General features: G+C 42.8%; 1 long non-coding RNA gene across 1 annotated transcript in view; it reads right to left on the bottom strand.

Moving 5' to 3' along the window:
• Nucleotides 1-5,568: 5,568 nt before the first annotated feature.
• Nucleotides 5,569-12,464, bottom strand: part of LOC308596399 — a 28,815-nt gene continuing 21,919 nt past the window's right edge. The window contains exon 3 of the long non-coding RNA XR_014012513.1: nucleotides 5,569-5,626. This is a non-coding gene — a long non-coding RNA (uncharacterized lncRNA). The remainder of the gene's footprint in view (nucleotides 5,627-12,464) is intronic.

Raw genomic sequence — 12,464 nt, 5'->3', positions numbered from 1 at the left:
TACCATACCACTTGGGATTCTCCCAAAGAATCTAGGAACTGTAGTTTCTTAAGAGGGCTAAGATAATGTTAGGAGATCCCAATTCTCCTCAAAGTCACAATTCTCAGAGTTCCTTGGGAAGAAGGATTGATTCTTTAAACCACTCTGAGATCTGTAACTCTGGGAGAGGAATAGGGAATGCAGCATGCTGATGCACTCAGGGCCGTCTTACCCATAGGCGCTAGGGGTGAGGGGCACCTGGGCGCTAGGCTCTCAGGGGTGTCAGGCCGAGAGTCCAGGGCCGGAGAGTTGAGTCCAGGGAAGAGCGCGCCCGTTGGTCGGAGCGCCACGGCAGGCTCTTCTGCTGCAGGCGGCTCTGCGCCGCGAGTTTGGGGGTGACCGAGCCAGTGAGATGCTGAGGCAGCCGGCTGGCTCCCCCCCCCCCACGCTCCTGGGACTGGGCAACTGGGGGGGGGGAATCAGGCGGATCTTTGCACTCCGGCACCGTATATGCTTAAGACAGCCCTGGATTCACTGGCAATGCTCCTGTGGGCTGCACATTTATAAAAGTACAATTTATTTTAAATGGTGGCAGCTGTTTTCTGAGTTGCAGTGCTGTCTGTCACTGCTGAGCTGCACAGTGATGACTTGTGCTGTTAACTGTTTTTTCACATCCTAATTTTATTATCCGGTAGCTTTTAAAGCATTTTGTATTATTCATTTGCATTCGTTGACCTGTTTTAAATACAGTGGTACCTTGGGTTACGTACGCTTCAGGTTACAGACTCCGCTAACCCAGAAATATTGCTTCAGGTTAAGAACTTTGCTTCAGGATGAGAACAGAAATCGGGCTCTGGCGGTGCGGCAGCAGCAGGAGGCCCCATTAGCTAAAGTGGTGCTTCAGGTTAAGAGAAGTTTCAGCTTAAGAACGGACCTCCGGAACGAATTAAGTTCTTAACCCGAGGTACCACTGTAGTTATTATCAGGTTGCATGCTTGTCTTCATTTTGGAAAATGGTAGAAGAGCTGGGTAAATTAGATCTGTATGAGTGAGAAAGGACCCTATGCATGAACACAAGACTCAGCCTTCCCACCAGGAGCCTCGATTGGCCCATGGTCTTGGTCACATGGAGGAACCCTCGAAGTGTACAGCTGTATGTTCATAGGACCCTTTCTCAATATCACCAAGCATTTAGTCACTAGGGGGCACATCAGTATCAGGGGTGGGGCCAGTGGATGTGATCCTGCTCCCCTTCACACATTCACTATACCTGAAGGAGCTTCTCCACCCCCATTGGTCTGCCCCATTAATTCGTTCCGGAGGTCCGTTCTTAACCTGAAACTTCTCTTAACCTGAAGACCACTTTAGCTAATGGGGCCTCCTGCTGCTGCCGCGCCGCCAGAGCCCGATTTCTGTTCTCATCCTGAAGCAAAGTTCTTAACCTGAGGTCCAGCTCCCAGGGCCTTCTGGAGGTTACCTCACTGCGAGAAGTGAGGTTACAGGGAACCAGGCAGAAGGTCTTCTCAGTGGTGGCACCTGCTCTGTGGAATGCCCTCCCATCAGATGTCAAGGAAATGAACAACTATCTGACTTTTAGAAGACATCTGAAGGTAGCCCTGTTTAGGGAAGTTTGTAACATTGGATGTTTTACTCTGTTTTAATATTCTGTTGGGAGCTGCCCAGAGTGGCTGGGGAAACCCAGCCAGATGGGTGGGGTATAAACAAACAAACAAACAAACAAACAAACAATAGAAGGTGCCAGATGGGCAAGGTTTTTTTTCAGCTGGAGCTCACTGGTGCTCACCTATCAGGTGGGCACCATTGCCATTCTAAGAGAACAAGGTTTGACCCCTTTCTAGCAGTGCTAGGGACCCAACCCAGTCTAGAACTGATATGGGCTTTATAATGCTGACATTGTGACAGAGGCTGGAGTAGAGAGCCTGTGTTCATTTTAAAAGAGATAACAAATATCAATACCTGGGCACTGTAGGTCCCCAAATCGGTAACACAGCATGTGCGAATTTTCAGTTCCAAAAGCCTTACATTCTAAATGTTGCGGTAAATTATCCAGTCATCCCCAAAAAATCCTTGACATGTTCTCTTATCCATCACACCAGTTTTATATGGCCATGTTGCCCTGACATCGATGGAATGCACCCTTCCTCACATCTGTATTTGAGTGAGATCAGCCTCATGCTACGAATGAGTGGGACAGGGTGATACATTCAGATTGCAAAAGTAATTGTTTCAGGATGCCTCTGTCAGTCGTAACAAGGCACCTCATTTGTCCTGCTAATAGTGGTAGGAAGTAAGAGAGATTTTTCTCCCATTTCACCATTGGTGCTTTTTGCAACATGTCAATAATGAAGTAGTAGGTGAAAAGAAAAGGTCACCATGCACGAAATTTTTTGAAACCCACAATTTGTCCCCCCACTTGAAAATGGGCAGGATATTTTAAATAATATCCAGTAATAGAGTGTATTCATCATTTTTGTATTTTCCCTTTAATGTCTCACCAGTTCCCATATTTCCTCGGCAAAGCATTCCAGTGTAACTATGGAATGCTGACATTTTCCTAAATGAATAGTTAAGATGTTTTGCATAGCATGGCAACAAGTCACAAACTTATGATACAGTGGGGGGATGGGGAGGTCCATGGTTGAAATCAATGCAATATGTAAGTACTGCCAGATGTGTGTGTGTGTTTGTGTAAAAGCAAGTCCAACATCATTTTATGTGTGTGAGGTAGCATCTAATAGTTAAAAATGACACAAGGCAAGGAACTAGCACTTTAGAAAACTAGCATAAATATGAAGCATCCTTCTTATTGGGTCATTTGTACCTGCCCTTCTTCCAAGAAGCTGAAAGTGGAGATTACAGTGTAATCCTTTACATGTATTTTTTCAGATGTAAGCATCGCTTCATTTAATGAGACTTATTTCCAGGTGAGTGTGCAAGCACACTATCCTGAGGGTAAATCCCATTGAACCCAATGGCACTTGAACTCAATGGGGCTTACTCCTGATTAGATATGCATAGTATCGCGCTGTTAGCCTCATAACAACATTATCAAATTGGTTAGGTTGAAAGGTACTGAAAAGTCTTGGGACGTGATAAGACTAACACATTTATTATGTAGTAGATAGGTAGCCGTGTTGGTCTGCCATAGTCAAAATAAAAAAATTCCTTCCAGTAGCACCTTAAAGACCAACTAAGTTAGTTCTTGGTATGAGCTTTCGTGTGCATGCACACTTCTTCAGATACACTTTATTATGGCATAAGCTTTAATGGACTACAGTCCACTTTGTCAGATACATGAAGTGTCCCAAGTTACATTGTCATTCCAGTGGTGGGTGGAGTCAGAGGCAAAATGTTAGTGGGGCCTAAAGATGGAAAATCTGTCAGTTTCAGTTCTCTTAATTTCTCTTTTTTTCTTGTCTTACATTCGGTTCTCCACATTTTCCAGCAATTTGCTTTTTTTTAATGAAAATTCATCAGCATCTTAGTGCAAATTTCTCCTAATAGACACAGTTTTGAGTAATGTACACATTTCCCCAAGCAATTTCCCCTAACATAATGCATTTGTGTGTGTTATTTTCACTAATATATTGATGCATACTTTCCCCTGATCCTTTTTTTTTTTTTTTTGTAAACAAGGCTTGGTTGGGGAACTGCATTGCGAAATTCGGAGCAGTGCAAATTTCAAAGAATGGCCGTATTCCAGTTCTCATACTGTTTTGAAAGTGTGGATTTGATAAATTCGCCTTTAAATTCAAACTGAAGCATATTTCTGCTCCATCTCTAGTGAGGCCGGAGGCAAAAGTGGGCAGAGTATGGCTGTGGCTTTGTACAACAGGCTGCATTCCAGTCAGGGAAAAGAAAGAGGCCTCTAGACACGAACCTCTCCTGTCAGATAAGCAGGAGGCATGATTACAGTTTCAACCTGGCACAACTCACGAGGAGGGTGTGAAACAGGACCAGGCAGGGGTGTTGCCTGGGGTAAGTCCAAAGGGTTAGACAGATGGGGCTAGAGGGCTGAATTCTGCCCCTGGGTCTAGACTTAAGGTGCCATAACTTCCTTTGTTGGTTTTGTTTCAACAGATGACAAAAGGGCCCCATTTTTTAGCTTGTACTGAGTGTCCTTCCAGGTTGCTTCTTTGTAAATGGTATGCATGTGTCTCAAATGATACTTCTGTTCAGCTGGATTTAGGTAAACTCACTTATCTGGTAAGCTACCCAGTGGTATTATATGTTGGGAGTTAAGAAACAATTGAAAAGTTACTTGCTAATAAAACGATGGTAATTTCTGCCACCCTTTTTACAGCAGAACCAAGAAACCTCAAAAATGTGAAACATGGAATCGATCATTTTTACGTTGCATGATACAACAATTTATTGAATCGTAAACTTGTTTTCTTTTAAAGATTTGATGGCTTATGGACTTGACAAAATTACTGACTCACTGAGACGTGGGGGGGGGGGAGCCTGCTTGCAACAAGAAGCAAGTGTTCCCTGACATTTTAAAAGCTTTGATGTATTAATTTGGATTTTTAGCAGTGGGTGTGAAATGTGTTTGCTGTCCTTGAAAACACATGGATTCGAGAACTCGTGCCATGTGTTATGCCTTAATTCCTAAATTAGAGACGGTGTTCAATGGTATTTGAAAGCTAATGCTCCTGTCCTCTCAGATGACAGCCCTTTCCATTAACCATGGAGATGTTTGTTTTTCTTAGAGAGAAAACAGTGGCAGCATGCACAAGCTGAAACCTCCCATTGCAACAGCACTCTCCTCAGCAGCTGGTGTTCAGGATCATGCTGCCTCTGGGAGTGGAGGCCAGGGATAATGGGAGGTCAGAGATAAGGGGCTGTGTAGTCCAACAACATGTATAGGACACAACACTGGCTACCCCAGACTTAGATTAACTAATATTTTCTCCCGTTCATCCCTGATGATTGTTCATGCTGGCTGAAGCTGGTGGGATTTGGAGTCTTAACACCAGCAGGAAGGTGCTATGTTGCCTTCGCCTGAATTAAATAGACTAGGCCCAGTGATTGATGCAACTTGGGGAGGGGGGATACTAGATGCTTTTATTACAAGAGAAATGTTTTATATTGCTGAAGAGAGGCTTTATTGATGTCATTAAGAGTAATAACATTGTATGCTTTGCTTATTGCTTGGGAACCTGAATAATTCCAGAAGCCTTTTCTAATAAGATGCCTTTTCTAATAGCTTGTCCTTGGAGTTCTTATTTATAAAGAGGTCCTGAAGACCAAGGAAGAGAGAGGTCCCAATATTAAAGGAGGTAAGTAGAAGGAATTAGAAGAAAAAAGAGAATGAATGGCACCTTCGGGGCAGATTCATACCATACCTTTAAAAGCGTGTCCAACACATTTTCCCCACAGAGAGCTAAACTTCCCAGCACCCTTAAGAAACTCCAGTTCCCAGGATTCTTGGGAGGGCAGTCCTGAGCTTCCTTTCATGGATGCCTCTGCTGGATCGATGCCCATTCCATGACTGGAAGAGCATCCAAAAAGAATGTTCCTTATATTTATTTATGCAACATTCTAGGCGTTTCCGCTTGCACCACATCTCTATCCTGACTTGACATCGACCACAGATGAATGATAAATTTAATGGTCTGTCCTCCTAATGGAAAGTGTACCCAGAAAAGAAAACACAAGAGTTAGACAAATATGAATAACATCACACAAACAGGACCTTCTCTTCACATGAAAATCACTTAGCACAAGCGATGCAGGAGCAAATGCCTCAGCCTCAGCGAGCTGGAATTTCCTTCATAGTGGACATACCGTGCTCAAAATCCGGATGATGGCCTGGTCATGTTTTTCTACTTAAAAAGAAGCCTGCCCTATGTGCTTGTGATTGAAATGCCCTCGCTTTAAGGTAAACCGGCCGAAGTGTCAAATATATTTTTGACCTGAAATTTTTCATTCTGACTCTTTTTGAAATAATGGCTTCATTTCTTGTTATGGTTCTGCCTGCAGAATCTGTTTTCTTAAGAAGTAAATTCCAGGGTGAGCATTGGGACTCAAAGATAATTGTCTCGCTCCACGTTAAAGAGAAAGAAAGTGTATCTTCGTTTAACGGCAACACAACAGTGAATAGTGGAAACATGCACAAATGAGCCACATAATAATTATTAGCTCTTTGAGACTATGATATATCTTGAAGTTGTATATATTTTGATGTGGGCTTTGGTGCCGGTGGTTCTGCATGGCGTGGAGTGGATCCATCTTCTCAGGGCTGCTGTTGGATAACTCTGCTTCTGTGGACTTCTGGCCTGGGCCCATGAAGATCTTCTAATTTCAACTTATCACAGTTTATCATTTCATCTGAACCACAGATGAGGTTGGTTCTAACTATGGTTTATTCAAACAAGCCAGAGTCAAAATTCATTTGGAAGCATTCTTTTCTATTTTCAACTAATTGCTCATCGTTTCCTCCAGTCTCCTCACAACTGTGTCAGAGGAAGGGGGGGGAGTTAACACATGAGCCTGAGACTTGTTCATGTAGCACTAAATTATGTTTCAGTCCAAACACAACCAATGCATCTATGAAATGGAGTCTCTGTGTGGGTTTGGCTTACTGAATAGCTCCCCCCCCCAACAAATAAATAAATAAATAAAGTTTGTATTTGTTTTTAAAATGTTTTGAAATGTGGTGAGCTTTTACATAACTCAGGTGAAGAATTTCACTTACTGCTGCAATTTCTTGTATGAGAACAGCAAGGTACCTGATGTAAATACAAACCTTGCAGTGCAAGTCCAAAACATTTAGACTCAACAAAGTCTCTTTCTCTCTTAAGAAAGGTCTTTTCCAATGTCAATTTACATAATGCAAAAATCTGGCCTCTAAGTTAATACTGTCCAGTTTCTGAAAAGCAAAGTCTCATTAGGAATATATGATGCCAGCATTTTTTTCTGAATAGTTTTTGAATAAGTGGTACCTTGGGTCAAGTAGTTAATTCATTCCGGAAGTCCATACTTAACCTGAAACTGTTCTTAACCTGAAGCACCACTTTAGCTAATGGGGCCTCCTGCTGCTGCCGTGCCGCTGGAGCACGGTTTCTGTTCTCATCCTGAAGCAAAGTTCTTAACCTGAAGCACTATTTCTGGGTTAGCGGTGTCTGTAACCTGAAGCGTATGTAACCTGAAGCATATGTAACCCGAGGTACCACTGTAAAGACCTGGTAAAGTTGAGGTGAAAAAAATGTAGTGCCTGGAAAGTGTACTGAAGTTCAATCAATCCATTTTCTTGCTAGAAATGTATTTTCAGCAGGAGATATTAAAATAAGCACCATAAAAAACAGCCCATTGCTATTGGAGAATAACATTCCTAGAACTGGTACATCACAAGGCTAATTTGTGGTACTTTACTGGAAAAGACACACTTGCTTTCTTTCCCTTTTCCATAATTTGATAATTCGAATGGTCATAAAAGTTCAAAAGAGTGATATATTTTGCACAGTGTATGAAAGCATCTAGGTCCATTGCTTTTAACAATTGCTCTTAAATTTAGACAGGGGTTTCCCAACATTTTCAGGCTAAGGGGTCCAGCTACAGTATTTTGCGCCAGCTGGAGCCTCCAGACTAGGCACAAGGATAGGCCCAGAGAGAGCACATTGAAATAATCAAGTCTTGAGGTTACCAATGCACTATCCCTGTTCAAGAACAGCCTTAGTTGATGTACCATCTGTAGCTGGTAAAAGGCACTCCTAGGCCCTGAGGCTACATGAGCCTCCAGTGAAAAAGATGGATTCAGGAGCACCCCCAAACTCTGAACCTGTTCTTCCAGAGAGAGGGCAACCCTATCCAGAACACACAACTGGCCAGTCTCCTGGACACAGGAACCACCAACCCACAGACGTCTTCCCAGGATTCTAGCATAGCTTATTGGCCTTCATCAACTCCACCACTGCGCCCAGACAATCATCCAGATCATGCACTGCATGTCCTGACTCAGAAATTACAGGGAAGTTGTGCTGCATATCATCAGTATCCTGTTGAGACCTTGCCCCAAAACTCTGAATGCTCACACCCAGCCACCAAGAAGCAGAAGCAGATACAAATTCCCCCAGTCACTCTGGACGGCTCCCAACAAAATATTCAGTCCCCAAACTGCGTCTGAACCCAGCTTTAAATGGAACTAGATAACCAGATAGTCTGTATCCTCCAAAAATTCCACATAATTATTGATCAATCTGTGCCTGCCCTCAATGTCACTGGGTTACTCTCCCAGTCTGCTGCCCCAACTCTCCTACCTAGTTTCCCATTGACAAAGAAGATGCAATTGCACCTTGTTTTATCTTAATGGTAAGCTGAGCCCCCAACAACTACTATAAACTTTTGAATGAAAAGAGAAGTGTAGCTTGTTGTAAGCATACAGTAGTTTCATTCATCTGAAGTTGTTCGAGCTGGAGCAGAGAGCTGGAGCAAATATAATTATAACCATAACACGTTGTTTTACATTGCCAGGAAGGTTTTCCATAGAATCATAGAATTCAGGAGCCCTATGGAAATAAATGGGGTCTGCTTGGTTCCCATTCACTTCAATGGGGCTTGTGCAGGAGAACCAACGAGTGAATTGTGCCCATGGCTGTTGTGTTTATTTCTTAAATATGTTAGGACACTGACTTGGACATATTTTGACTAATAGAAATGAAGGATTCAAACATTATACCTATATCTCTTGTTCAAAAATTACATCACATATTAAAGCTCACTGCTAAAACAAAACATAACAATCCATATTTGGGTGAAGCCAAACCTACTATAAATTAAATTTACAAAAATTCTTTCAGTATAATTTATTGCCCTAGGACTGGGGAACAAAGCCAGTGACTTATCATGTCACATGTATTGCAGAATGAAAACAAGGATTCTATGAACCAAGACCAGAAAATTGAGTTAGGGCCCATTAGATATTGCAAATTCTATTTCCATTGCTTTCTTGCCATGAGAACAATTCACATGATATCAATTTAATTATCTATTTTTTATTTTTTAGGCAAAGAACCTGAAAAAGGTTTGGCAGAAAAAGGTTCCTGATGTAGAACTTCACTCACCCCATCTTCCCTGGTGGGGTATGGGGTGCAATTTTATGGTTCACCCCAGGTGCCAACATGTCTTGGACCGGTCCTGTATGCTGCATTAATAAACTATTTCATCCCAGTTTCATCCATGCATAAAACTAATAATAGTAATAAAATCTGTTAACAGGGTAGGTTTATGACTGAGAAGCAGAATAGTGGCAGAAGCTTGGCAGGCATAAATGGCAGGCGTTGATAAAACAGTGTTTGCTGTTGTTTTTCAGCTCTAGGAAAAAGTCTCTTAATTTCGCCTCAGCTTTTTAGAATTCTGTTTCAGCGTGGGTTTTAGCTGGTCAAGCTGTTTCCCCCCCTAGAAATGTTGTTCATTTTATCTTAGCGTTTTCTATGTCTACATTGGAAGCTGCTCTGAGAACTTGTGCTGAAGGGTGGGGAACTTAAATGCCTAAACCAATTAGCCCTCTCACTTTATCTGCTTGTGAGTAAGACAGAAGGGCTGGTGCATGCCGTGCATCATTTGGGCAAAAAGGTATTTTAAAAACTCTGAATATTTAGGCCAAAAAGTGTGGGTCTGTCACAGACCTCCCTACTTTGCCACCTTAAATCTGTCCATTTTGAAAAGCTGGAGTTGTACAGTGGTACCTCTAGTTAAGAACTTAATTCGTTCCGGAGGTATGTTCTTAACTTGAAGCTGTTCTTAACTAGAGGCCTGCTTTCGCTAATGGAGCCGCTTGCTCCCACTGTGCCGCCAGCACACGATTTCTGTTCTCATCCTGGGGCAAAGTTCTCAACTCGAGGTAACTCTTCTGGGTTAGCAGAGTTTGTAACGAGAAGCGTTTGTAACCTGAGGCGTTTGTAACTCGTACCACTGTACCACACATCTCCTTGAAGTTTGTATGTTGGGACTCTGGCCAAGAGTGGACTGTGTGTGATGTGTGTTGTTCTGTCAGTTGCATTCACTTAGACGATATTCTTCACATTAATGGTATGAGAGGGACTTCTGCCCATGACAGCACCCTTTACAAACTGTCCATTTGTAAAGTTACGTGCATTTCTAGAGATGAAGCCCGCCTTTGTATCTCAGAAGCAAATCCAGCTGTTCTGCTTAATTCACCTCACGCTCTGAAAATGAGCTTGCCACCGACTTACCCCCCATGTCTTTGATGCCAAACGGCTTGAGAGAAGAAGAAGGATGCTGGCATTTTTAAAGCACCTTTTTTTTGGTCAGATTATCTTAGTAAGAAGCAGCTGGATTTTGCCAGACTTCTTCGTGGCTTTCATGAATGACAACCATAGATTTAACAGCAACCAGACATCACACTTCATTTAGATGGCCCAACTGTGTGTTTTTCCCCAAGCCTCCTGATCCAAAATGCATCAAGACATTTACAGTTTCTCCTCCATGCTGACCTTTTGGATTTTGTAAATAATAGGGGCTGTAATTTGCCTATGTCTTTTTTTTTTTAATCCCTCTCTATTTCTCAACAGTTTGCGGGTTCCATTCTCATAGGATTCCATCATCGACTTCAATATCACAGAAAACATTATGTCAGCCTGCCACAATATCAGTGAGAATCAGCCAGATCGTTGACGCATAATTTGGCCTATGTGGTAGCAGAGTGTTTCAAGAAACTCTCTATGGGATAAAGAGTAAATTATAATAAGTCTTTCTGCTTCTGCATGGCAGCCCTCATTCTTCTATGGCCAAACCTCCAAGTTAACCTCATTTGGAAGACTCTGCTATAATATGCTCATGATCTCTGATCTGGATTTGCTCATATCCTCACTCTAATGCAAGATGAGTAGCTGACGAAAGACACTTGGCAAAGGAGATGTCCAGTCATAATTATTTTCCTTACACGTGCATAATCCCATATCTGACTATAATCCACCTTCCTGCTACTTAATTCTGAATGTCATAGTGTCTCAGATATTTATCCTCTTCAGGGCTCTCTTCCGAACACTTTCTATATTGACTAAAGTTACGGCAAAGATCAATGGGATTACAGTACAGGAAGCGGGTTCCAATTAAATGGTCGGAAAGACCTCCCCCATTTTAAGGCTATTTAGGTAGTAGAATAAATTGCCTTTGGATGTTTTGTCTAAGATGGAGATTTAACAGAAAAGGCTGAATTAGCCTATGGATGGGGCATTAAAAACGGCACAGCAAAGACACTTGACTAATATGAATAGGCAGGGAATTCCGGAGAGTATTGTATGGACATTTATCATTTAAAAGATGCCAAATATGGGTGCATACTTAACGCTATGGTTTTCCCAGTAGTGATGTATGGAAGTGAGAGCTGGACCATAAAGAAGGCTGATGGCCGAAGAATTGATGCTTTTGAATTATGGTGTTGGAGGAGACTCTTGAGAGTCCCATGGACTGCAAGAAGATCAAACCTATCCATTCTTAAGGAAATCAGCCCTGAGTGCTCACTGGAAGGACAGATCCTGAAGCTGAGACTCCACTACTGTGGCCACCTCATGAGAAGAGAAGAGTCTCTGGAAAAGACACTGATGTTGGGAAAGATTGATGCTGGGAAAGATGGAAGGCACAAGGAGAAGGGGACGACAGAGGATGAGATGGTTGGACAGTGTTCTCGACAGCATGAGTTTGACCAAACTGCGGGAGGCAGTGGAAGACAGAAGTGCCTGGCATGCTCTGGTTCATGGGGTCACGAAGAATTGGACATGACTAAACGATTAAAAAACAACAACCAGTCACTTAGCACTAAATTTTACTGACATCAGTGGCCACGGTGTGACACAACAATAAACATAATTGGAGAACATCACTACTCCCCATATTTCCCCTCACATGGGTGCTTTCATTTCCCCGTGGTTCACTCATGAAAATGGGAGGAAAGAACTGTTTGCCAATGTACTGCCCCAAATTCTGTCACTTTACTCTCACAATTTTGGGGGTTAATGGGGTTCCAAATGGATTTTTTTTTTAATGGAAGCAATTAACACAGAAATGTGCACTAAACATCCACTAGATCCCACTAGATTTTGGAAGTGGCTTTTACATTGTGTGAATGCTTACATGTAATGTGGAAATTAACAGAGGGGTATGTTGGTGGCACTGTGGGTTAAACCACAGAGCCTAGGACTTGCCGATCAGAAGGTCGGCGGTTCGAATCCCCACGATGGGGTGAGCTTCCTTTGCTCTGTCCCTGCTCCTGTCAACCTAGCAGTTCGAAATCACGTTAAAGTGCAAGTAGACAATAGGTACCGCTCTGGCGGGAAGGTAAACGGCGTTTCCGTGTGCTGCTCTGGTTCGCCAGAAGTGGCTTAGTCATGCTGGCCACATGACCAGGAAGCTATACGGTGGCTCCCTTGGCCAGTAAAGCGAGATGAGCGCCGCAACCCCAGAGTCGGCCACGACTGGACCTAATGGTCAGGGGTCCCTTT

Source organism: Podarcis bocagei (assembly GCF_964188305.1).
Source record: "Podarcis bocagei genome assembly, chromosome: 1".
NCBI lineage: Eukaryota > Metazoa > Chordata > Lepidosauria > Squamata > Lacertidae > Podarcis > Podarcis bocagei.
Note: the sequence above shows the minus strand (reverse complement) of the source record. Positions and strands in the feature narration are given on the sequence as shown.